Source organism: Leuresthes tenuis, unplaced genomic scaffold (genome assembly GCF_036924035.1).
Source record: "Leuresthes tenuis unplaced genomic scaffold, fLeuTen1.0.hap1 SCAF_4, whole genome shotgun sequence".
NCBI classification, from domain to species: Eukaryota; Metazoa; Chordata; class Actinopteri; order Atheriniformes; family Atherinopsidae; genus Leuresthes; species Leuresthes tenuis.
Window position 1 is genome coordinate 17,732,526 of NW_027325358.1, and position 26,006 is coordinate 17,758,531.

General features: G+C 38.1%; 1 protein-coding gene across 1 annotated transcript in view; it reads left to right on the forward strand.

Annotated features, from left to right (window-relative positions):
- The window catches only part of nr3c2 (nuclear receptor subfamily 3, group C, member 2), a 75,151-nt gene that overhangs the window by 14,038 nt on the left and 35,107 nt on the right, over window positions 1–26,006 (forward strand). The gene's annotated exons all lie outside the window — the stretch shown is intronic.

Here is a 26,006-nt window from a genome sequence, read left to right on the forward strand (position 1 = left end):
GATTATTGTCAGAAATGAAACATATCAAGGTTTGTGGAGAAGAATGTAGTAACTTAACGGTGAGGGTTAAGAGATGAGAAAATTGTGGAGAGTGGTGACCTACTTATTCACATCACCTACTGTATACTGGTTGCCTTTGGTCAATAGTTTGGCAGGAAAAATGTTTTGTTTTTTTTCTGCCCTGCACTAAGCTCATAATGTGCCCTGACACATACTCAGATTCCATTCATCCCTAGCATGTTATAGCATAAAACCCATGACAACACTTCAAAGCATTTGTGTAAGTGTTTGCACAGAGGATTAAGACTGCTGTCAGAAAGGGTCATTGTCTGTCATAAATTTAACATAATATGGAACACCTTTCAAATCAAAACCAGTCAGGAAACTTTAATGAAAAGGTTTGTATATGTTAAAAATGGATTTTTCAGTCACTGTAATTTAGTAGTGTGGTGTAATTGCTAGGGAGCCTGTCAGATCATAATGAGTCAAAACTGAGCTGACCCTGAATTTGATTTGTTATGTGATTTCATTGCTCATTCTTTTTGGATGAAAAGACTGGCCCTCATTACACATAAGCAATAAGCAATTCACAAAAAGAAGGATTCATACAGGAAGTACATCATTCACACACAAAGAAATACTCATACTCTACTTATCTGTTTTGCTTTTAAGATGTTTGTGAACCTCACAGGTTCTAGATGGACATTTCTAAAACCACTGCAACATCTCTGATTTATTTATTTTTGACAGTAGCTTTCCAAATGTAATTTGTATTACAGAATGATAGATGAATTGATACATTATTATATGCATGCTTTAATTAACTTAAAGTTTTTATTTCTAAGATAACTCAGTATTAGTATCAGAGGTAAAGAGCTCCTTTCAGTTTTCATTCATCAACCTCCTGCCTTTATACAGAACAACATTTTCTACATGTTGTGTCTATTCTGAGCTTGGGCAAAAACCTGATCTGCATACAGCGAGATACATCACAATGTTTTTCTACATTTAACATTAAAGTTTATTCATCTGACTGTACATGCAAGGTTCTTTACTTAAAGGCCAAAGGAGATGATAAAACAAACAGTTTTGGTGTGACCCCATAGAGGGTTTGAAACCATCAGGTGTTTTACTGTAAAAGAAGTAGGAGTGAATACCTACAGAACCTATAGATAACAAAACAAAGGATAAAACAAATATAGATTAACTTGGGTTTATCTTCTCCTATTCCGTAATAGCGTTAACACCGTAAAAAACATTGCCATGACAAGCTGAAACTTCTTGAAAACTATATCTTGCTGCATTTGTATTTTGTATATTTCATTATCTGCTGTTTGGTGCCATGATCATCCTGACTGCCCACTTTTTTCGAAACCCAACCTGAGAGTAAAGATGTAGCTGGTATATCCAGTGCTCAATTTACATTAAAACTACCTAATTTCAGTGGCTTAATCAATTCAAAACATACTGTATGCTTCTATCATGTGTACTCAAAACTATGCTAAACTGTACTACTAAAAATTGCAGTCAGTATCTTTTCCTGTTGAGACAATTAGTGATTCATGATCTATAAGAAAGAACAAAGATCAAGATTGGCAGCTTCACAAGGATCATGAAGGTGCAAGGAGTTCCGGAGCAAATTTCTTAGATTGGTGGCCAACTGCAATAGTCAACCTGGCAATATTGCTGTGTCAGTGCTGCCTCAGTCTCTAGACTAGTAGGTGCCTCAACCTGAAAATAAATATGGGCTCCGTTTTTCATTGTTGTTTTCCGCTTAATAGAGCTCCCATCTGTATGATGTGTTAAAGAAGATCTACTGACAGCATGCCATTTTCTCCACTGTGAACAAAGCTGCATACTCTTGTCATGCACCACGAATTAAGGCCCAAACACTCAGAAGTGTTTCAAGGGGTGATTTCCCCAGAGCAATTACACTGGAGATGTGCCAGAACAGAAGAGGAGAAAAGTACGGTACTGTATCCAGACAGGGAGTGTTTTTGTGTGTATTTCTACAGTATGCTTATTTGTTTGCTCCAGAGAGGAGCAAGCGAGATGGGCTTAAACAAAAGAGGGATTGTATTGAATCATTTAAAAGCAAGTCTTTGTACCTTAACTATTTTTTTCAAAACAGTGGTGAGAGCTTGTTAAGAGAGTCGTGGAAGCACTTACTAGCGTGTTTTATACATCCAAGCCTGAGACAGCTGTGATGGCATTATGTGTTTGGTTTACCCTTCCTCTCATTCTCATTAACTAAACATTTAGGGAATCCATTGAAGGAATTTCTGCAAACTTTGGCACAGTTGTTCACTTTGACTGAAAGATGAAACAATAACTGTTTGCTGGTTAAAGATCACTGTGACCTCACAGTTCAGTTTTGGCCGTAAATCAGGAATTTATGTGCTAATGATGACATTTCCCACAAATATGTATTGTTATTAAGTGATGTTGTGACATTTTAATGTCATCCTCCCTGTAATAGTCCCATGTTTTGTAAAACCAAGCCTCTGTCCTTTATTCAGTGGCATAAACTTAGCCACAGAGGAAGACATAGATGCAAACTTCAACTTGAGTAGTTGATTGTGGAATTTAACAGAGAGGTGGTCATTCTACTTTGCTAGTTTATGAAGGCTTAACAATAAACTATTCTTAAGTTAAACGAGAAGAGCGAAAGCTACAGGTTGGTATATTGATGTACCACTTATTAAATTCTAATGGACACTATGTAAGCTAGAGATTCTTGGAAATGCGCTGTTTGTTTTTTGCTAAGAGATTAGGGGATTGTTTCTTAGCTGTTGTCTGGGATTGAGCGAGACTGTGATTGTGTTATCTAGATTGCCTACAAACTAATCTTTGTTTTGCTTGTGACCAATAAGTGTCAGAAAACGGTGGTGTGGAAGGGAGGACTCAGATACAGAACTTAAAAAGCAAACTTGTTTTATTAAACAAAACACAAGGAAAGAACAAAAAGCGTGGCTGAGTGAAACTAACGTGACAGGGGAAAAAAACATGACAAGAGAAATTAACCTAAAACCTGAAAACAAGACCAAACAAAACAGAACTCAAAACGTGAAAGTGACAATAAGGATGGATTAATGATTTACAACTGTCCCTCAGCACCTATCCATACTTATCCATGCAAATCTTGTTTGGGTGCAGCCAGTGACTAATTTGGCAATACTAAGCATGTGTACATGAAACTAGAAAGAAATGAATTAAAGTGTTAATCTGACTTAAACTGGACTCTTAGACTGAATGTGAAGTTATTAGTCTGACCAAAGTAATTTGAAATCAAACTTCTCAAAGCCAGGTTAAAACACATAATGTGGTTGGGAGACGGATCATGTCTGCATGTATATGTTCAACTAGACTCAAATGAGCCTAGGTACTCTGCAAATACTCCAATGTTCCATCTTTGTGTATCTCTTGGTCAAAACACTGGAGCACAAGTGTATATTCTACATAAAACTGCTCTCGTTCACATACTTTTCTGTTACTTTTGTCAGACAGCTAAACACATCAGAAACCATGACTGAAAATCAGCCAACTAAGACTACGTGTCAACTCACAGTCGCTTAAAGCATTTCCAGACTGTTGTCTGCTCAGATAGAATGTTCATTTTATAACGGCAGCATCATCTGAAAAATCATAAAAAGCACCATTCAAGTAACTTAAAAATTATGTCTGGGACAAGGACGATGGTCCAATTAAGTGGCCCAGTGAAACTGTAACCATAGGTTCAGCAAAGTATCAAACAGGACACCAAATGGTGATTCATAAAAGCGGCTGTCTTAAATGGCTGCCCTCGCATGATTTCTAAGACAAAATGCTGAGTCAAATGCTCAGTGTAGTGAATAACTTTTCACCCCCCCCCCCACCCCAGATTAATGGGGTTGAGAGTGAGGGCACGTTGCATATGTTGATGCTCTGGGAGAGGCAGTGGGTTCAACAGAGATTGCCTGAAGGCTAAACCACAGTCCCAAGTGCTCATTATGAAGCACCTTCCTGCAGTTAAAAGATCTGAATAAATTTGTTATACAGTCAAGTGAAAAAGTCTTGAGCCAGCGCTATTTTTTTTCTGTGTATATTGTCAGTAAAATGGGAAATGGTATAGATGTAGCACTTTATTGAAACATGAGCAAAGATAGATGGAAATACAGTATATAAGGCAAAAACATAGTTTTTTAGAATTTTAATGAGCTTGAAAGTCAATATTTGGAATGAGCACTTTTATTCTTCAGCACAGCCTGGACTCTCTTAGACAGGCTTTCTTTGTAATTTCTTAAAGTAATCTTCAGGAATAGTTCTACAGGCTTCTTGAAGGATATTCCAAAGCTCTTCTTTGGCTGCTTTTATTTTCATTTTCTGTCGAGATGATCCCACACTGCTTCAATAATGTTGAGGTCTGGGCTCTGGAGAGGATTCATCCCTCCACAAGACCCGTCGCCACTGATTTTTAGAGCACTTCTTGTGTTATTTGACATATGTCGGCCTTTTCTTTCTGTTTCCCTTCCTCAAGAATGACTTTTTGACAGCCATCCTTCCATTGAGGCCATTTCAGATGAGGTTTCAGTGAACAATAGATGAATCAACTGAAGGTCCAGATGCACTTCTCAAGTCCTGTGCCAGGTCTTTGCTGGATTTTTCCTCTTTCTAAGGAACAGCACTTTCACGTGCCGTCCATTTGTTGTAGATAGTTTTTAGGTTCAATGCTTTTCTCTTGTCCTCTATTTGTCCTAGTTTCCTAATTTTTTTAAAGGTCGGACTGCACACCATGCTGAGATATGTCAAGTTCTTTGGGAATCACCTTGTTGGAACAAAAATACTGTTGTGTAGCTACTAATAATGAGCACCTGGAGATACAATTTAAAATGTAACGTTTAAAGTTTAGTTTTTGCAGATATCTGCTATTAAAAGAGTTAAGGACAAATATATTTTGCATCAGTTTGTAAACTTGATTTCTGGTACTGCAACAAAAACTTGCTGAACTGAAACTTTTCCCCTGAGTGTTTGCATGTATTTCCCTGTGGTGTTTGTGCATATCTTACAGTCCTCTTGTTATCTAGTTACCATTTGTTAGTGCAACACACAAGCTGACATAGACTTATTTAGAATCCGATTTAGTTTCACGTTTGTCCATCACACAACACAGAGTAGAGTCTTAAAAACATCATAACCGCGCAACAATCTGACCTATTTTTACAGTGTCTTTGTGGTATTTAACAAACATCTGTGAGCTGTGTGATTTAGTTATGTCCCATCAGTGGCTCCCTTTGGTTTTGGTTCCCTTGTGGCTCACTTTGAGGTGTGCACACATGTACACACAAAAAGACCCATATAATTTGATTCACACTTGTAAACAACCACAGCTGCTTATCGGAGAAGGTAATGTTTCAGCATGGCTTCTTATTTTTGGATCCTTTATATGTAGCATCCTGACTTTTTTTTATTTTTTTTGGCATGAAAATCTAGAATTGAATGATGCTTTGGGGAATTTTTTAAGAAAGACAGATTTATTTAGTGTTTGCAGGGTGGATTTTTGCCAAATTTAATTGACAAACATTTATGAGTTGTGTGATGATCAATCTGATTGTAGAGATGTAGAATGTCTGTGTTTGTGCAGTGACAAATTCCTCAAATAGGTTCTTGCAGAACTCAGTGTAACGTGAGACTTGTAGTACTGGTCGACAAAGGTCAACCAGTTATAATGGATGTCTTGAATTTATTTTAAGAGATGGGTAATGATACAGGAGAAATACTGAAAAAATTCAAACCTGTCAGCTCCTCTTCCCTCACACCTCATTGGTCAGAGTAAAGCTGAAAGGTCTTGGTGAGTCTGATTAAAAGAGAACATATACAGCTAAGTCACAGAGAGTACAGGGTAGCTTCTACTGGCTGTCTATTGATGGATCTGGTAATTGATCTGATCTGTCCTCACACAGTTCAGCTCACTTTGCTTCAGGCATCTGTTAACCCTACAATGTATTAAAATCAGATTAGGTTACACTGCTTGTTGTACACAATAGGAGTGCAGCATTGAGGGGGTTTAGAACATGCTCATATATGTCAACACACCTTTATTCATTTATGTTGTTGGCCATTGCTGCTTATGTGTCCTTAGCCGTTATATCCATCAATCCAAATTAAAGAAAGACCCACATAAAAAGTCTCATTAAGATCTTTGGCTACTTCTTGCTGCCAGATCAGCTTTAGTGAGTCATGGCATTGGTTCTCTTCAACTTTAATGGAGGGCTGGAGAGTTCAATATTAGATAAACATATATATTGTCATATATACATATATGGTTTTCTAGTCAAAGTAAAATCTTTTAGAAGGACACTGTAAAGACATTTTTGGTGAAATGTTTTTCATACATATTTTTAACCCGCATACTACATCAGTAACAAAATCATTCAAAGACTTAAATTAGTTTGTTAAAGAAGAAAAGATGTAAAGCTAGTTAGCTCGGTTGGTCTGACTTTTAGTATATTATCACTTTACAGGATTATAATACAATGTAGGTACACTGAATCCTGAAGATGAAAAAAATTATATTTTGCTTTGAAACCATGACCACCTTCTGTTTGTAGCAGCTCCACTGCATGAATGTGGATTCGTTTTGGTAAGAAATTGGCAATCCGTGGTTTTTTCAGTAGTGTGTGGCAGAAATTCAGATTGAATCGCTCATCGTAACCTTGATATATAAAAGTCATAAACTGAAGGGGTTATTCATTTCCTCTGAAAGACAGCTTTTTACATCCCTACTGAAAACATTTCCTTATGGTTCATATACCTAAACAATCCAAGTACATACTGTGTTTGAGATTTTAAACACACACACACGCATACTTATATATATACATTTTGAAAATCTAAAATTTTCATCACAGAGAGGAGACAGACATGATGATCAGAGGAAAACAATAGGAAGCGAGGAGCAGGAGGAACAGAAGGGCAGAGGGAAAGAGCACGCTTAAGTCCCCTCTAAATTCACTCTATATTGTTCTTTGCAGATGACAGATTTCAGGGTGGAAAGTCTCAATAAAGTACCACATTTCCATTATTAATCCCAAGCATCAACCCACACCTCACTGAACTCATCCTTGTCTTTTTAATTATAAAAAAATGGGCAAATGAATTGTTCTCTATAATAATATAATAATCAAAGCCCTATGTTAATGAGGTAGGAACATTTTTCTGTGCTTTCAAGGAATACAAATGATCTCACTAGCTTTAATAAGATAAGGGTCAGTTCATATAGTCAGAATTAGATAGTGGTTTGGTCTTAAAATGAGTCACGCTAATAGAAAATGTATTATATTGTACGGTATACTGTTTATTTAGAATAGTGAGTGGAAATACCCGTTGCAGTGGATGCCAGAAGGGAGAGAGGAATATGAGCCAAACAAAGACGTATGTATTTCCTGTCATCTTCCTTTGTTTGTTAGTAGTCACAGTCTTAAGAAACACCGAATGTCATTGTTTTCAACAGGCATGAATTATGAACATTTAACAAACTGTCCTTTTGAGCCCTTGCAGACTGGTTTTGTGTTGCTTGTGGACAATTTTAAACAAACATCCAAATTGAATAAAGTGACTACTTAGATGATAAATTGATAGATTGACACGGAACGATTTTTTCTCTGTCTATTGAACACAGTTCAGAGAAGTGACTCTTCAGCTTGGAAAGGAAGACTGAGTAGACAGACCAGACAAACTTGGCAGGAAGACCGAGCTCACACAAGAGTGTAGAGACGTGTTCCAAAATCAATGTAGCCTACAAATATTTGATTTTCCAAAAAAAATCAGGCTTCCATTGACAGACACAAAACACAATACACTTACAACAACCCATGCACACCCACACACGCGCACACACGTACACACACACCCACACACACACACAAAATTATATACTTTCTGTTTTTCTTTCCTCAGCAGCAGGTGTTAAATCATGTAGATTTCTAGTTTTTTTTCATTAGTTCCCCTCTTGGCCCTGCTACGTAACCCTACTATTCCTTTTTTTGAAAGGTAAGATGCCCCTTTTGTTTCTTATTTTGGGGATCAAAAATAGAAGTTATTGTGCCTTTTAACCTGGGCATTGGGATACATTTGGATGGCACAATGACCAGTACTCCAACATCCCTAAAATAAAGGGTGGCAACTTGCCTCAAAACGGAGAACTTCTGCAAAACAGAGGGGTAGGGCAAAGGGGAGAACTTTGTTTGTCTACAAATAAGACTGAAGCAGTGCCTCCTTGTTCATTCCTTAGTTCCTTTGTGTGGTTGATTCTGATTTACTATTTCAATTGGTTTTAGAAATTAAATTTCTGTTGATTTTGTGTACAAAAAGCATTGGTTAGGCTCCCATTGTGAGTAACTACACAAGGGGTCTAGTGAAGTCAAGACTTAAAAATTAGATTAAGGTAAACTTAAGAAATAATGTGTGGAAATCAATTATGTTCATTTCTGTTATATGTATATCGTAATTCCACTTTACCACGCAACTTTCAGGACAAAGTGTTGATTCTATGGTAACTATTAAAATCCTCATGATATAGTCACTTAGAGCACACTACTCCCACACTGGATATGCCACTACCTGAAATAAAGCACATACACCAACACAGCACCTTACTCTGTTTTAATGCAGTTCTGCTCTCGTTGGGATTTCTTGGTGCTGTTGCGGTGTGTGAGCGGAGATTCGCATCCTCAGAGCTTTCAAAAAAAATGAAAGAAACATCTATATGAACGCAGAATATGTTCAGCTGTCTAACTGGAGTATATTAGTCAATAAGCCACAGCAAATGATTAGATATTACTGGTTTTTAGATTCCTTGAGGCCGCCTTCATTATGGCTAATTGGATTGAATGGTGCCCACTCATTGGCCCACATTTCTACATTTACATCGTATTTAAGGCGCTTATACTGAGTGGCACTGATATCATAAGACTGACATTTAAGCTTTTAAATCCGTACGATGGTATAAAGGTTTTAGAGAGAGTGAAAAAGACTGAGGGGGAAGGGGGGAGATAAAGCCACAGAGGGTGAGGATGGAGAAGAAATAAACCAGTAAGAGGGTCTCCGTGACTGTGTACTCAGAGAGACAGTAAAGCAGGATGACACTGCAGGGGTTTTGTTCGAAAGACTGCCAGCATGTCAATTCCGATGTAACATTTTTATGGACACCCTCCTCACTGCAACTTGACAGGCGGGTAGAAGTTTAGCTTTTACGTTCCACACCAGAAGTTCAGGGTTTAGGAAACAGGTTTCTTTGGCAAACTTTGGAGTTAGTCTCCCTTGCATCAATTTCTTTTCTGTTGACCTAGAAAAAGCTGTTGATATAACCATGCACATGTCTGGAATTCACAAACAACTTCTGATTGAAAATTGAAAATATACTATATATGGATACATAATACTGTAGATACTGTAGAAGCTTCCTCCTGCATGATCTGCTGTTGTTTCTGCTGTTTTATGGGCTTGAAGGTACCTACAGCACCTCAGGCAATGGTGGCTCTAATCGATAGATAAACATGTTTATTTCTCCCCTCAGTAACATCCTGTAACTGATGCATCAGCCAAATAGCACCTTGTGTAGTAAAAGTCAGTTAACTGAGGATATTGAATATGGGGATTTGCATCTTTTCTTTGTTGTGTTTCAGCTATATACTGGTGTACAGACTTGAAGCACACTCTCAGTAACACCAGAAAAAGGCAAAACAAAATGTATTCATGCTAGGCAAATGATAGGGTCCTATGAGTTTTGTGAAGTAAGGGCACCTACTTTGAAAGCTGTCATTCATTTAAATGACCATTCTTAGTTTTTGTGACCCTGGTTATGCAACATACTGTCCAGACCATAACATCACTTTTGATAACTCATAAATACAGTGCAAAACAAATTTTATTAAGTGAGCAACCTTTGGCTTTTATATGAATAAATGCAATAATCTCTGGTGTTGTGTGAAGGTTCAATTTAACCCCAAATTTTTAACAACAATTCTTAACCTAATCAAGTAGTTTTGTTGCCTAAACCTAACCAAACAGAAGATTGAAAACAGAAGTGAAAATAAGAAAAAAAAACAAACAAAAAAAGAGAATTAAATGTAAAACAAAAGTAAACAAATAGCTTGCACTGTAATTAGGGTAAAAGCCTAAACCTAAACAAGTGGTCTGCCTTTGTTGACTTAACATAACTAAATGTGGAAATTAAAATAAGAGTCTAAAACAATAGTTCAATTTGGACAGTTCACTCTGGCCATATGGGAGTGATTAACAACTAATAACAGACATTTAATAGGCTGGCAACATTCTAAGCAGGTGGAACTGACTACTTGTGCAGCTGGTTTCCTGAGCTAACATTTCAGCGGACACAGTCAATCAGAATTATTTTAGCACTTGTTTGTCAAAATGTACCCTATTCAGAAACTTTAGACAGCCCAGTAAAGATGAATGTCCTCTGTCATTGTCACATGATTTTCCCTCACTTCCCTCTCTTTATCAGACCAATGGCAACTCGTGAGTCCATTAGTTACAAGTGGAGAAATGAAAGTGAAAACAGATGCTAACTGATTCTGTCACTCCATAGCCTGAACATCCTGATACTAATTTGGTATTTTACAGACCAATGAATCGGGCAGAAATGAGCTTTGTTCAAGTCGTATCTGTGTCTCAGCTGCACACTCTTGGAATATCTGACGGCATAGATTTCTCTCAAGAAAGTGAGATGTAAATATATGATGAAAAAAAAACCTAGATACAGATGGATTTAAAAATATACTCATTAACCTTCTTATCTTATCTTCAATATCTTCTTACAATACATGACCAAATGTATCAATCCACACATTAATAAAACTAACTATTACATACCATTATTGCAGCTTAAAATGTGTTTTGTTGTTAGTGTATAGCATCTTTATAGAAAATCCCTTCCAACTTTTACATTACACTTCTCGTGTACTTTAGTTTAGTCCTTCTGGCATTTTGTTCTTGACATTTTAGTCAGCGAGGACTTGCTGAAAATGGGGAAATGTTTTGCAGCTAGCGTGGTGGGAAACAGAATATTCAAACAGCCTTCATACAATTCACTCCTGTCTCCAGACAGTCTTCATTTCTCTTTCTCTTTTGTGAAGGATTATGTGGAGAAGACTGAATGAATTATTAGAATAGTCATATTGGCTCAAAAGTGCAGGAGAAATTCATATTAACCTTTATTACTTGCTTAATACTTTAGTATTTTGTGAAACTTTCACTAAAAATCAAGCTTTTTCCCCTCATTTACACATGCTGAGTTTGTTCAGCCTTTGGGAAAAGCTGCTGCCGTTTTAGCACATGTATAGCACTAACCTGGCTGTAAACAGAAAAGCAACAGATTACTACCCGAATGTCCATCTGGACATTAATACACAACAGAAACCCAAAACTATACTGCATGTACCCAAAACTATTACAGATTGACTGTGTTGTTCTCTGCATGGATCATTTTAAACCATTTAACACATATTCATCTAGATTCACGAACAGGGAGTTGCTGCATAGAGGAAGTTTTCTTTGATGTCAAATAACTAATTATTGACGTATCATCACAATTCCTTGTTCGACTCACTAATCTTGAAAAGTAGGTTTTTGGATGGCTTTTTTAACACCTATCACTTTGATTGCTTTTGACCACCTAAAATGATCCTTGCGTTTCTCATTGATCCAACATCTTGTGTCGTACGTTTGTTTGTAGATTGTTCGATAATCCAATTATTGTGGCCCAGCTTTCTCTCAGCCCCTGTGAAGTGTAAAGAGACACTTCCTCAGCATACAGATAAAGGCGAGGGAGAGAAGGGGAAAAGGAAAGGGGGGGGGGGCAGAAAAACAGAAAACTGATGTGGGAGAGAGAGACACAAGAAAAAGGGAGCGTGAACGAGTGAAGGAGAAACAAACCACTTAGGGACTCTGTGACTGTGCGTGTTCATGTGAGAAAAAACAACAACAAAAGGGATACTCACAAGTAATGCTGAACTCACCTTTACAAATGCACGACCTTGTGTATTTCACATTAACTTTAGCCTTGGTCTGCATCACACACTCAGTTGTATCTAACTGTGCCAATGGATTTCAGTGTATCAGAACCAGAGAAACTGAATCTATTGTTACCCTGCCTGAAGACTGAGGAAATATATAGTAATAAAGTAATATAGTATAGTAATACTGCACACACAGAGCTGAAATGGCGAATGTTTATAGGTAGTCTATCCTCGTCTCTCTCAACCAGGGGTGCATAATAGCTTGATAAGCTGTGGGATCACTATGACCATGGTCTCGCTTCTCTTTCTTGTGGGTCAAGTTTCAGATGCAGGTAAGAGAGAAGGTCAAAAAATTACAGAATGGGAGCTGTTAACAAATAGTTAACAGTGAATGACATGCAGCATCAGTGTTCTGCTTTGTGGCAGCTATTCCAAACCTATTAAATCAACAGTGAGTGTATTACTACTGATTGATGGCCGAAGGCAAGTGGCTCAGACAGATTCATTTACACAGCATTTGCTTCTTGTTAATAACTGATTCTGTCACAACAAAACAAAGTTTTCAAAAAGTATTTTGTATTTAGCCTAGACAAAAAAGGGTGCTTGCGTTTAAACATACAGTTTTATCTAATCATGTAGGGATTTTTGTTCAATACAATAATATATGAGTCTTCAGCATGAGGCCAATGTTGATGTTTGGCTCCACTATGGCAAACTGACTTCTGCAACAAATGGCTTTAATCCACTTAAATTTGTGGAAGTTGCTCAGCAGGAGGCAAAGGCTGCAAGGATAATGCTCGCAGTTTGTTTTCTGGAGATGTGAAGGAGCAGAGAGGCTCTGACAAAACAGCTGAGGAAGCAGGATTGTTTACGGAGGCACTGCGAAAGCTGCAGCTGGGGTAAAGACCTTTCAGAGGCATGCCATCGTTAGGCTTTGGCAGAAAAATAAAGTGGTGGTAGGAGAGCGATTCAAATCAGTTGAGACGATGAGGAAAGGTGCTAACAAAACTAACATGTTCAGTCTTTTAAAAAAGACATTTGTGTACGCTGTAGATTATACAAACCCAAAAGCTATTGGTTGATAATACAGTCAGACATGACGGTGGCAGCATCTTTTTTATTTATTTAAAAAAAAAACTTTTTTCTATAAGATTTATATAAAATATTAAAAAAGGACCAGGAAACCTTTTCCAGGGCGATAAGGATCAGAAATGGATAAGGATAAGAAATTTCCAGCCAGGATTTGAATATGAAACTTTTTAAAAGTGAAAATGAAGTTAAAGTAGTAGAAATATCGACAGAAAAGGTGTGCAGAGCTCATAGGATCATCTCCAAGAGTACCTGTCATTTCTGCCAAAAGTGCTTTGGCAAGTAGTAACTGAATGGTCTGAATATTTATGCAAACGGGATATTGCAGGAACACAACATATGTGTGGGAAACTTGGAAAGGTCTACAACCCTAAATCCAGAAAAGTTGGGATGCTGTGTAAAATGCAAATAAACACAGAATCAAATAATTTGCAAAAGTCACAACCCAATTTATCCTAATTACTTGCAAAATGTTTCTCCAGCTGTTTCTCTTTAGTATCACTTATTTTTCCAGACGTTTGTCGACCACCGTCCCAAATTCTTTGAGAAAAGCTGCTGCCGTCAAATTCAGGATGGGCTGATATTTTTTATGAAATGGTAAAATGTCTCATTTTCAACATTGGTTAACTTTATATACTTTTATATACTTTATAAGATACTTTGTAATATTTGCAAATCCTTGCATCTATTTTTCATTTTCATTTTACACAACATCCTAACTTTTTTGGAGTTGGGATTGTAAACTTTCAATCTGCACTGTTAAAGTCTCATTACTTTGGTTTCTAAAACAAAGTAACACACGCTGGTTGAGATATATTTTCCATGAGCAAAGGTAAAACTCGGGATTATATTTGATGGTGACAGATCTGCTCAGTGCAACATGGCACCTCTTCTGAATTTACAGTAGCCAGAGTCTGTATACTTTGGCCAGGGATTCTGATGAAATGTGCATGCCTCACCCTTTAACATGGCTGCGATGAAAGGTTCTCTATAAATCCTCTGTGGACAGACAGATCCTTGGGCCAGAGAACATAAAGAAGAGTCAGCATTCTGCACAGTGCATGGTGTCAGAAATCTGGATGTTATGTGCCAGTCAGGTATATAAGGTATACACTTGAAGTGAGACTGACAGACATCTTTCCCATCTCCACCCGAGTCATGTAACTCAGAGAAGCAATTATGCTCTATTTCCTCCTATAAGGCCACTCATTAGCACTGACGGGTTTTGCCACGTGAAGCAGAACAGCAAATAGATGGAAAGTGCAGAGCTACAAGCTGCTTTTCAGCTGTACAAAACAGTGGTTCAGTAAGAAACCCTTTGTTCACTGTGTAAATCCCCACGGCCTTCTGCTCAAGAGCTCGCTATGTCACTTGAGACAAAACTGCTGCTTACAAGATGTGGTTCAAATATTTTCAAGAATCAACTCCACGTGACTGAATCATGAGAGCATCACTTTAAAAGAGAGAGGTCTGTCTCTAGAAAAGCCAGACATCAATGCCATCTCTTTATTTTAAACTTCATAATAACAAAACCAGCTCAGGCCTCACAAATAAGCTACCTTAGCTACCTATTTATTCGAGTCCAGTATGTCATACATTCACCCTAATCTTTGAAATCATTCAACTAAAACAGTGTCAGGTTGTGTGCACACAATATGGCAAGGGGAAGAGGAGCACTGGGAGATGAGAAAGGGAGAAAACTCTGAATCAACAGTGTTTTTCTCAGTTGGAAAATGTGGGAGATATTCTGAGCCCCAGGAGTATTTGCTTGGGTGAATGTTTTATTTGAACAGAGCATCTTACTGGCAGTGCCTGATGTTATGATTTATTGAAACTGCAGTGTGAAGGGAATAAAAATGGTGGGACATGGTATATATGTGTGGTCATGTGCCTAATTGACATGTTGAATAGCAAATATACGTCGGCAAAACAGTTCAGTCAGAGGGTTTTCCCTTCATACTTTTACTGTAAATAGGTTATATTCAGGCCATGTCTAAGAGGTCTCTTGCAAATAGGTCAACTGGATTTACTTTTTAGAGCACAACATTTTTTAATCAGCTGATTAATCCTTTGGTAATGTCATGAAATTAAGATAACCTGTTCCCAACAGTAACAGTTTATGTACGATGGCTTCAAATGTCTTGCCTCTAATGCTGTCAGTGGGCTTGCTGTGGCATCACCCTCCTCTTTTGGAGGATCAGTTGGTGCAGCCTTAGCCCAGCTGACCTGCCACCGTCAAGAGAAGAAGAGGTGGTCTGAGGAGACTCCACAGCTGTATGTGCATCAGCTGGAATGTCATATTTAGAGGTTATAGCTATTCTTTACATGTTGGGTGACTTACAAAGAGTTAAATTTGTATTCATTGTGTGAGAATCCGATCTTTGTAAAAAACATGAAAAGAATTTTGACCATGTGGCCCTCATGCTAAAACTTGGCTATCGCAGTAGTCGAATTTATTTTCTTCTTCAGCCTGTCAGAGTCACTCAGCAAATATCTCATTGACTGTGCTTTTGCAGAAATCAGTTTTAAATATTTACTCTGGCTTCGTTTGAACTTTCCACATACTTTCCTGCACTCCTCCATTGTGCCTCATCTTTGCCACTTCAGCAACGGCGCAGCACACTGACCAGTTGAAAAAAGTTCCACCGGTGCCTGTGCTGAAAGGGCAGCCACATGCACCACTGCAAATCTTTCACCTCATTAAATATAGATCAAACGTCAGCTACACCTGTGAGGCACTCCTCACCTGAGCCGGGATATTATTTTTAATCTCTTGTTTTGAAAAGGAAATTGAAGTGGGAATTGAGTTACAGTATGTGTTGTATACAGTATACTTTACGTACCGTGGTGATGAGACAGCTGTTAGTGGAACTGTCCTCATTCCCACTCATTCTTTCTGAAACGTGCATCTCTTTGTGTGACCCATAAAGCAGACTATGGCAAAAGTAATTATACACCACGGCCTGGTGTACGCCTGGTGGTAGAGATTTCTTGATGTAGATGAGGTAGAGTCTTAGATGAGTTATTGAAGCTGTACTGCTTGTTAATGCAACATGAAACTTTGCATATCTGTTGTTCAAAAACCAGAACAAACTAAAATCCATTAGTGTCTCCGTTTCCTCTTTTTCAGGGAAGTCCAGTCAAATCTTACTGGGTACATAACTGTGTCTAAAATGAGAACATTTTGAGAAGGTAATTGCTAAGTTTGTTAAGCTGTAGATGCTCAGAGGACAGTATCAATACAGGCCAGCTTCTTCATTTCAATAAATGTAACAGTGTATAATAAAGTGTCTTACTTACAAAGTGAGAGGTATGAAATAAGACAATAGATACTTTTTATCTGAGCTTGTAGTTTAAGCTTGCAGTTCTGTGGAGTTAGAGATTAGCCAAGAGTTGCGGTAGATTAGTCAGCACATACATGTATGTTCCTTTGATGCTTCATGAGTTTGAGGTTTTTCTTTTTGCAGTGGTTTTTATGGAGGGACCTAACTGCACCATGTCTCTCAGCAGGTGTTGCATTGTTCATCCAGTTGCCAGTGGCCATCTGGGCCTGTAATCCCTTTCAGATGAACACTAATGTTATGTGTGTGTGTATGTGTGTGTGTGTGTGTGTTCTTGTTCATGTCTTTGCCATTTAACCTTCTTTTTTCATTTTGTACCACATGTATATGACCTTTTGTATTTGAAAGGTCAGAGTGGTGCAGTTGACCTTTTAGGAAAATATTGTTTTCAATGAGAAGGCTCAGTACTGGACAATCTGTACTTTTAATCCTTACAGACCGTTCATTGCAGTCACTCATTGTTGATGGATTTTACCAAAAAGCAATCAAACCAAACTGGTTTTAAAACGGGCAGACATGACAGTTTCTAAAATCTTCTTTTGCCCCTCTTGATGGGTATATTATTATATTATCATGATATAATATTTAGACTCAGCTTTAATGTCATTGCACAACAAGTTATGATTTATGAATTGATTAAAGGGAAGACAACTTTCTCGAATACATTGAGAAAGCATAGTAAATTAATCTGAAAAAAAAATCGGATCATTTACTAACTGACTAATTTGAAAGAAAGTATGTGACTGTACTTTTTGACCTTTCTGTATGAATACTTAGATGTGATGGAGTATCAAAATTAGTTATGAATTGAAATATAGTGACAGAAAAAAACTGGGGAAATTATATCTCTTTATTAGAAATTTGACCTGATTCACCTTCTGTGTCTCTCCTAAACTAATCAACAGAACTTTTATATTTTATAAGACAACAACTTTCATACATTCATCAATTCAAAATTGACAGCGGTTGCAATGGTAACATGAATTTTTATTTTATTTGTGACCTAACCAGACAACAGTCAGGATGCAAAATTTACCAGAGCTACACAGACCAAATACAGATCTTTTCATGTGAGCAAAATGAGAGTCCTACCTTACTTTGAAAAAAGAATGTGACCTATTCTCTCTATTATTTCTAACATTTGGGATTGATCAATTATACCTTATTAGCTAAAGAAAAATAGTGTTAAAATGCAATAATCGGGTTGGCTTCTGTGCAGTTTGTCAGTTTGTTTAAAGAAAAGAAAATAGAAGAAACTTATGCCTAAAGCTTCCATAAAATCCACTTTTCTCTGCTTATGCTGTTGTTGTTCTGACCTGTATGTTTTTTGTTAATTTGCTTGATTGTCGCTGTCTACAGCAGTGGCTGAGTAAGTGGCTTAGCTTGGGTAAGACTTAGCTGGGTATAAGGCTGCTGTTGAACCTGTCAAATACTATAGAAAGGCTGACTGGAGAATAGTTCCCAGGAGCTGACATGCAGAATGTGTACTGTGGTGTTAAACACTTGGATCTCAGCCAATTAGAGACTTGGCTTTGGTTCTAATGCATAGCCAACTTCTTGAGGTTGTGGTTTCATACCCAGTGACTTTTGAGAGCCGCTTGACTGTTAAGTATACATATAATAAACATCTCAGTCTTATGCATTTAACAGCCACAAAGCCAAGTTCACACCTCAGTATATCTTAATGTACTATAATGTGTGTTTGCTGTAACTCCCTTTGCATACACTGGTCTACATGCTCTTCTTCCACATTTGTCCTCACAGAATTGTAAATGACGAGTGGGTGTTGAGGATGATCACATGTGACAGCTAATGCGTAGGGTTGCTGGCAACATGTGTTAGCGCCAGTGTACATTAACCTACATTCAGAGTGAGGCATTTTTGAATCACGGGCAAAGTAAAAGGTCATCCTTTGAATAAAATATTTTCTGGCACATTTCATTTCACTGGACTCACAAGCTTAGCTCATGTGTGTTTCAAGATTTTAGAATTTGAATGCCAGCCTTTAGCTTTTAGTATATGTTCATCCTATTGACGAGGCGCATGTAAAGTCAACATAAAGTGGAGTTAGCTGTGTCATTGCTAACTGTTGCTAGAAAGCGGAGAACAGAAGTAAGTAGTGTGAAGTGTAGAGGTGGCTCAGGTCAGGGCTGATCCCTTAAAGATAATCTCCCTGTCCAGGGATTTGTTTTTCTCATTTGTCCTAGGGCCTCTAAGCTGAGTTTGGAGGTCACTTCCTGTGTATGCAACAGGACCCAAATCTGCCTATTGGCATATTAGTAAGGTGGCAGGTATTTTGTGAAGTCATTGGAAGAGTGCAACGTAAGATGTAAATACAGCTGAAATATGAATACTTGGGGAGGTCAGGTCAAGAGTTCACTCATGTGGCTAAAATCAAAGGATTTTGTTCTGTAACTAAACCAGTTTTAGAAGTCTTTCTTTGAAGTGGTCCATTATGAGCTGTTTTTCACAAAGGGATTGAAAAAAGACTTCCCTTCGTGTATTTAGTTAGATTTACACCAACTACTGTGCTTATTTTTGTTGTAATCACGTTGGTTTACATTCAGGAGGGCTGTGAGATCTCATTTCATGTTCCTTTGTGTGTTGAACATTTTGTGTTTATCACTGGCCTCTTGTTTGTGTTGTTTCCCGAGTTCCCATGTCTGCAAAGCAACCTGATGCCCGACAATGTCTTTCTGCATGTCAGCTGTGTTTCCAGCTGTTTCGCGGCTTGTACTGTTTCCAGCCCAAATTATCTAGAAAACTCTGTGCTAAAAACGGAAAATCGAGCACACGAAGAACTTCAATTCTTAAAACGCTGTAAAGGCGCTTTTTGTCACAGTCAGTCAAATGGTGCTGCAGAACTTCACTTGGTTTAGTTCAAAGCTGCTTCAGAGCTGCTTAAATGCAATGAATGAACTGAACATAGTACAAAGTACATAGTTTTTCATTGCAGTACACTTTACATGCGTGGACTGTTTTGTTCACTCCAACTAATTAAGATATAACTAAAAGCGGAGGTTGTCATTAAGATGAAATGGCCAAAGAGGGAAGGATTCACTTCTGTAAATGTATACATATTCTGTATTTATAAAGCTCATAGGAAAGATCCATTTGAATTGAGTTCCTTGGAGTGCTGGAGATCTTTGGCCTTGTTTATGGTTTTTTGTGCGCCCCATGAACTCTGTGGAATGTATATGTTCAGAATTAATGTGTGGGTGTGATGACCTCTTACACTGCAGAGACTCTCTTTAAAAAAAAAATTTTATTGTTGTATTATCATGCGAAAAAGTTGAGTAGAGCTCCATTAAAGGTTTGTGAGCTGTGTGAAAAGTATGCAAAGTGATTTTTCTTTACACATACTTAACCAGATTTTAAGTAGGTCATGCTGCACAGAAACTATGAGCAGAGTGGAAGGGCACATAGTGACATCCGGTGCGAATTTTACACTGTATAAAAGAGATGAGTGCCTCTGCCCTTGACAGGCATAAATTAGGGGAGTTTCCATCCATGATAATCCTCCCCATCTGATTATAACAACCTGCCACATCTTCCAGAGGTTTCTACTCTGAAGCCTTAACACTTAGCCAAAAATATTTCAGGTGATTAATTTCATTCACAGTGTGTGACAGTAAGTGATTTAAGTGAAGTTAAAATGGGCAACAGCCCCAACTAGTTAAAACAAGATGAGTTACACTCCTGTTGCCCTAAAGGTATCCTCAGTATCTGTAAGGTCTGCAGGGGTTGCCCAGCTGCAGCTGTACCGTAGCAAAGGTTGAACCATAACAACAAAGTGTGGCCGTGAGGTTGTTCATAGCTGTTTATGGAATTTGAAGGCAGGTACAGCTTCAGACATGTTGAGTACAAACTGTATACTGAATAGATCAGAATGATACTGTAGTCTGTATCTGCCTATTGAACGAGCCGGTATGAACTCCTTAAAGAGAACTGAGTATGTTTGTGCATTTCTGAGACTTGTCTCTTTCTTTGTTTACACTCAAAGCATTCGACTTACAAGGGAAAAGTAATCCGGATATGTTATTATGGGGAAGGTCACTCAAAATTTGCAGGCATAAGCTTTGGAGGGGGGACAACATGACAGCCTGGAATTTAAAACAAGGAGTGCTGTCGCATCTCGAAAACCACATCCAGTTAGAAAGCAAATTTGCTTTTGCTGTAAAAAAACACATCTAATTTAATGGCAAAATAGTTGTAAACACTGTATATCGAATCCTTATCAGTTGCACTTAACCAAAGAATTCATTTTAAACTCTGAAATAAATCAATTACATTATGTGAAACTTTTTTTCTTCTTCAGTAGCAGTCAGTGCACATTATATTGTAACCTTAACAAAAGTGTAACAGAAGCCAGGCAAAGAGGAAATCTCATATTTCTGTATGCTCAGGTACTCTGCCCAATGCCAGGGTCACCTTCACCAGAAAAAAATAAATCCCTAGTGGCTCTCTAACACTACCCATAAGACCTTTCTTCCTTTGAGAGGTGGTGAGTGGGTGTCAACCTAATGTTTATACTGTCTGCTCATGGTTATGTAAGTCATTTTGTCCTCTCTAACTAATCTACCTTTACCTTTCTAACATGCCAAGTTTTGTGTTACGTAAATATTCTTTGAAACGGTTTGGCATAAGCTTTTTCAGGATACCGGTGTATGTATTATATAAAAACTGCAGGCCAGACTGTAGAGAGGTACTGTACCGTGGAAGCTGAGTTTTTTTTTTTTGTTAGAGTCAAGGATGCCTCTCTTTCATGAAGGGCAGGTTCAGGGAGGCTGAGGCACTTAATCTGAACTATCCCTGTGATAACAGCCTCTACAGTGAGCGAGTCAGTGTGTCTACTCAAACGCACACACACAGATTTATCTTTACAGTGGGCGGCTGGCTCTACAGCAGTGCAAACAAAGTACTGTACACGTGTGTGTTTCAGGCAGTGTTACATGAATGATAAGGACATTGTTTTCCTGCACAACAGAGCTCTGTCTGTGGTTCAGCTGCTTGTTTACTGACGCTGCCATGCTAATGTACTTATATGGGTCACAAGGTTCATTCTTAACTCTGACGACTTGCTGTCGTTCTTCACACAGCCATCTCACGCCCGATTATTCACCCTAAATTATTTTATCTTGATAAAGCCATGATAACTGGACTTCCTTTGTATCTCCAATTTGTCAGTCTTCTTCGACTGCTCAGTTTCTACAGCAACTAATTGTTCTTGTTATGCCTTGCTCAGATGACTCCCGGCCTTTTCCGGTGACACATACAGATATTTTTTATGTTCAAACCATTCTTAGTCTTAAGAAAAGGCTCAAAAAAGGATGAAAAAGAATCACTTTGAAAAACTGAAGTCTTTATCGGGGACAATCGTCCAGATTCTGATAATTCTTTGGTTTAAATTACCCTCCTTTTTGATTTTAGTTCTGTGTGCTTTAGCTTTCCTTATGCAGCAGAGAGAGAGGGAAGTTATTTGAATAATTTGAAGAATGCTCCCTGTGTGACATCTGAATTACTTGTAGAAAAGACTGAGACCAGCTTGAGCCCAAACATCTGTCCAGTGTTTTGGTCCTCTCACATTTTTTGGCCTCCGTCTGGCTTTGAGCAAAACTTCGACATTTTTATCTTTATTTTTATTGCATTAATATCTTCCCTAAACAGATAAGCCGTTTTTTTTTAGGGGGGGGACATGAATTAGTTGATTCTGACTGTCTTGTGAATTCTGGTGGATAGAAACAGGCTTTGTGTACTCACACTTATCTGTGCCCTCATGGGAAATAAACAGTAACTAAATCAGTTGTTGGCTTTGTGTGTTATCTTTAAAGATGAAAGGTACTGAAAACAATGAAACTGCTGCCCTGGGGTTTTTGTAGGAAGAGAAAAAAAGCATCTGGAGAAAAGAACAAGACCTTTGATCTATGCAGTCAGTCCCATTGAGTTAGTCTGAGACGGTACCCAGAAATAGAGAAGACAGGGGTCAAGAAGAATGAAGTCACAGACCCAATTCACACAAGTGGCCAACACACAAGGACAGAGCTTTCTGGGAATTAATCATGCTAGACAATACTTTACAGATATGGTACGTACAGTGAAGCTGCCTCCCGATAGAACTTCTATAATTAGTCTCTATTATATTTACTTCTGCTTTCGGGCTTTGTATTTTCAGTGTTATTATGAGTGACACAAGGTTGCAAAAAAGAACTACATTAGAATATTCTAAGCCGTTAAAATGACACACTAAATAGGAAGGAAATTAATTTGTCGTGACCTAGTGGTCAAAGTTACGCACCACTTCTAATAAGCGCATCGTCCCAGATCTTTGTTGCATCTCATTCCTGTGTTCACTTAAAACCCTAAAACATAGGTCTGTCATAATATTAGCACATTCTGTATGCTTTACACAGCTGAAAACTGATTGGGGAATAGCTGGTTGCTTGTGCTGAGTTTTGGGCAGTTGAGGCTGGTGCACACTAACTGCAGCCTGGCCTGTCTGCTCCGGTTTCATAAGCAGAGTGAATGACCTATATACTCCTCTGAGGGAGGGGAAGTCACCTTGCTGGTTGACCAGCAGGCAGGCATGCTGGCATGCAGCGATGAGGTTTTAATGTGTGGCACTATTAAAGGGTTGACAAGCGACTCAATATTAGAGGCATTTTTTTGAGGGACCTCTCATTCGCTGCTTGTGTTGCTCTTGGCTGTAAGACTTTCCGGGGCTGTTTCTCTTGGCTCGTGTTATCTTTTTCTTAACACTGGTTAGTGATGGTGTGAAAAGGCCAATGTATGGGGGAGTATCCAGTGCATTAACATGCTGAAAAACACGTCTTGACATGGACCGGATTTGCACACACACACACACACACACATACTCACTTTCACTGAAACCATGGGGCCCAGTGCCAGAAAGATCAAGTCAGACAAACACCTCGCCAGAGACTACTCTAAGCGTCCTAACAAATTGAATGTGTGTGTGGATGGACAAGAGGGAATTAGATCAGTGGTCCTGATTGTATCTGAGTGTGCTGTTGCTGTACCCCTTTCCAGCTAGTCCCCTGGAGGAAATGTGTGTGCCGGGGAGAAAGACAGAGAGAGGAGGAGGAGAGGGAGCTTGGCAGCTGGTTTGATGAAGGATGTACAGAGAATGTTAACCAGACAATCACCTTGCATGTTATTGATTGAGATAGACGAGAGGTAATTAGCACAGAAAAGAAGGGTAAGCTGAGGCCACTTTTAATGTTTTGATACAATGTGTTCTTTCTTTGTACCCATCTACATGCTGTGCTCTTTGCGTGTGTGTGAAATATTTCAAAGATTCAAAGATCAAAGATTTCAGGGTATAGCCTCACCCATTCATAGTGTTATACCTAACCATACATGCTGGATACTTTAAAGCCCAATAAGAAAAATATTTATTACTCTTATAACAGTTTATAACGGCATTCCCTTAACAAGTCATATGAATAAATATGTCACCACGGTATGATGATGGGCCTGCTCCAGTTTTACTCACGGCATTAATCTACACGTCATTTGACCCCATCCACAGAGTGCGCCTTGCTCTGCAAACAGATAAAATCCCTGTTCTGTGTTTGGAATTTCCCTCTCGTTAGAATTGTTGACATTTATCAAATATCACATAACATGATTATTACAAGATTATCATTACGATATTTAGTCATATTAAGTCAGAGCAAAATCTTAAACCTCAACCACAATGTTTGATGAGAAAATTTTAAGTTTTATGATTAGAATATTGTGACCACAGTGAATGAGCTCTGACATTTTATAGTGTAAAAATTATACTCATGTCATTGTGAAAGTTTGATTTATTGTTCAATCTCCTGCACGGATGATCTCCACATGAATTGAATTATTGAAACTTTGATACTGTTCAATATTTTCTACAACACATGTTGAGATTCTATGGTTTTCCAAAAAACATATATAGCTATATAAATTGTAGCCGGAACAGCAAAAGATTGTTAAAATTGTTTAATACAAAAACGAAAACAAACAAACAAAAAAACATGGTCGCAAAAAGTGGCCCAGAGAAGCGGAGCCTTTCAGAAATATGGGAATGGGAATAGATGGATTGGGATCCTGCAGGTCCCACGAGACCTGACACAAATCTCGCGATCGGTTTTGACATCTCTGTAGATAAACTGTTGGTTTTGGTGAGACACTGGCTCAGGTTCTTAGCTAGTGTTAAACATAGTGATGAAGTCAACAAATGAAGCTCAGAGGAGACTTAAAGCAAGACTTCACAGTATGAACGGGAAGCCAGGTGATTCTTACATCTGGGCACTTTTGTCTGTTACGAACGTGCTTGGTGCCTTAACTGGATGACGAGAGGAGGAATAAAATCAATGGAACTATTGTGTGTATTGTCAGAATGTGTGAGGACAAAAAGAAATGGTCAGAATTCTGGTGGGAATGTTCTCACGCCGGACTTGAGAAAGAGAGGGTTTCACCACTTTCTCTGCAAAAAGTTTTTAGGATAACTATTGTTATTGTGTCAAGTTTCTTTTTTTTTTTGTTGCCGAGTGGTGGTGCCCAAGCCTGCCACTTTGCAGGAATTAGAAAAGAATCGTTGTTAAAGTAATTAAACACTGCGGTGTCAAAGTTAGTGAATTTAAATGATATTATGACTATTTACTTTCAGGTATGCTGTGTACGGTACTCCATTCAAGGTGGAAGTGAGGTAGAGTTATGGTGCTCTGTCATCAGTTTAGGGATCAAAGGATTTATTTTGTTTGTTGCAGGCTCTTATTAGTGCTTTTCAATGGTTTCATTTTTTGAAAAACCTGCTTACATAAAAGACATGAAGGATGATGAAAGTGAAAATAAAAAGAATAGATACAAAGCAGACAGTGACAAATTGCAAGACATTTGTAGGATTTGAACAGTTATGGTACATTATGTCATTAAATATTCAGGGCATTGAGATAAATTCTCTGTACACAAAGAACAAGATGGGAAATCAACACGGTGTTGAAAACCCAATTCTCTAGTGGAAATTACTTCATGAATCCTGAAATCTTGCAAATGCACAAATATAAGTTAAGACTACCATGTGAAGAAAAACCTACCATTGTAACATCCAATACAGATCTCTCTTTTTTTAAGTAGAAGATGCTGACTGATTTTGTTGTCACAATTTTTGTTCGAGGTCCTTTTATGTTGTGCTTTGCGTCAGGAGCCTGCTTTTGGACTCTTACTGTTGGAAGAGCTTATATTTAAGTTCTGAACCAGAAGGTGACCAGTTCTGTGATGATGATAATGACACTTGCAAGTCCCTTTAGTTCCAGTACTAAAATACTTTGATCCTGCCCCTTTAAGTACCTAGATTTATAATAGATTAACTAAAGTTAGACCTTTGACACTCATCACCATGAACCACAGGTCTCATTTGCAGGAACTCTTAACTAATTCTCCCATTTAACACTGCATGGCTAAGAACATGCTGTTCATCCTGAGCTTTAATGGCCATGTAATTGTAGAAATCAGTCAGTGGTGAAAGATGTAAATTTGCCAAAGTAAACAAAGCCGAGGATAA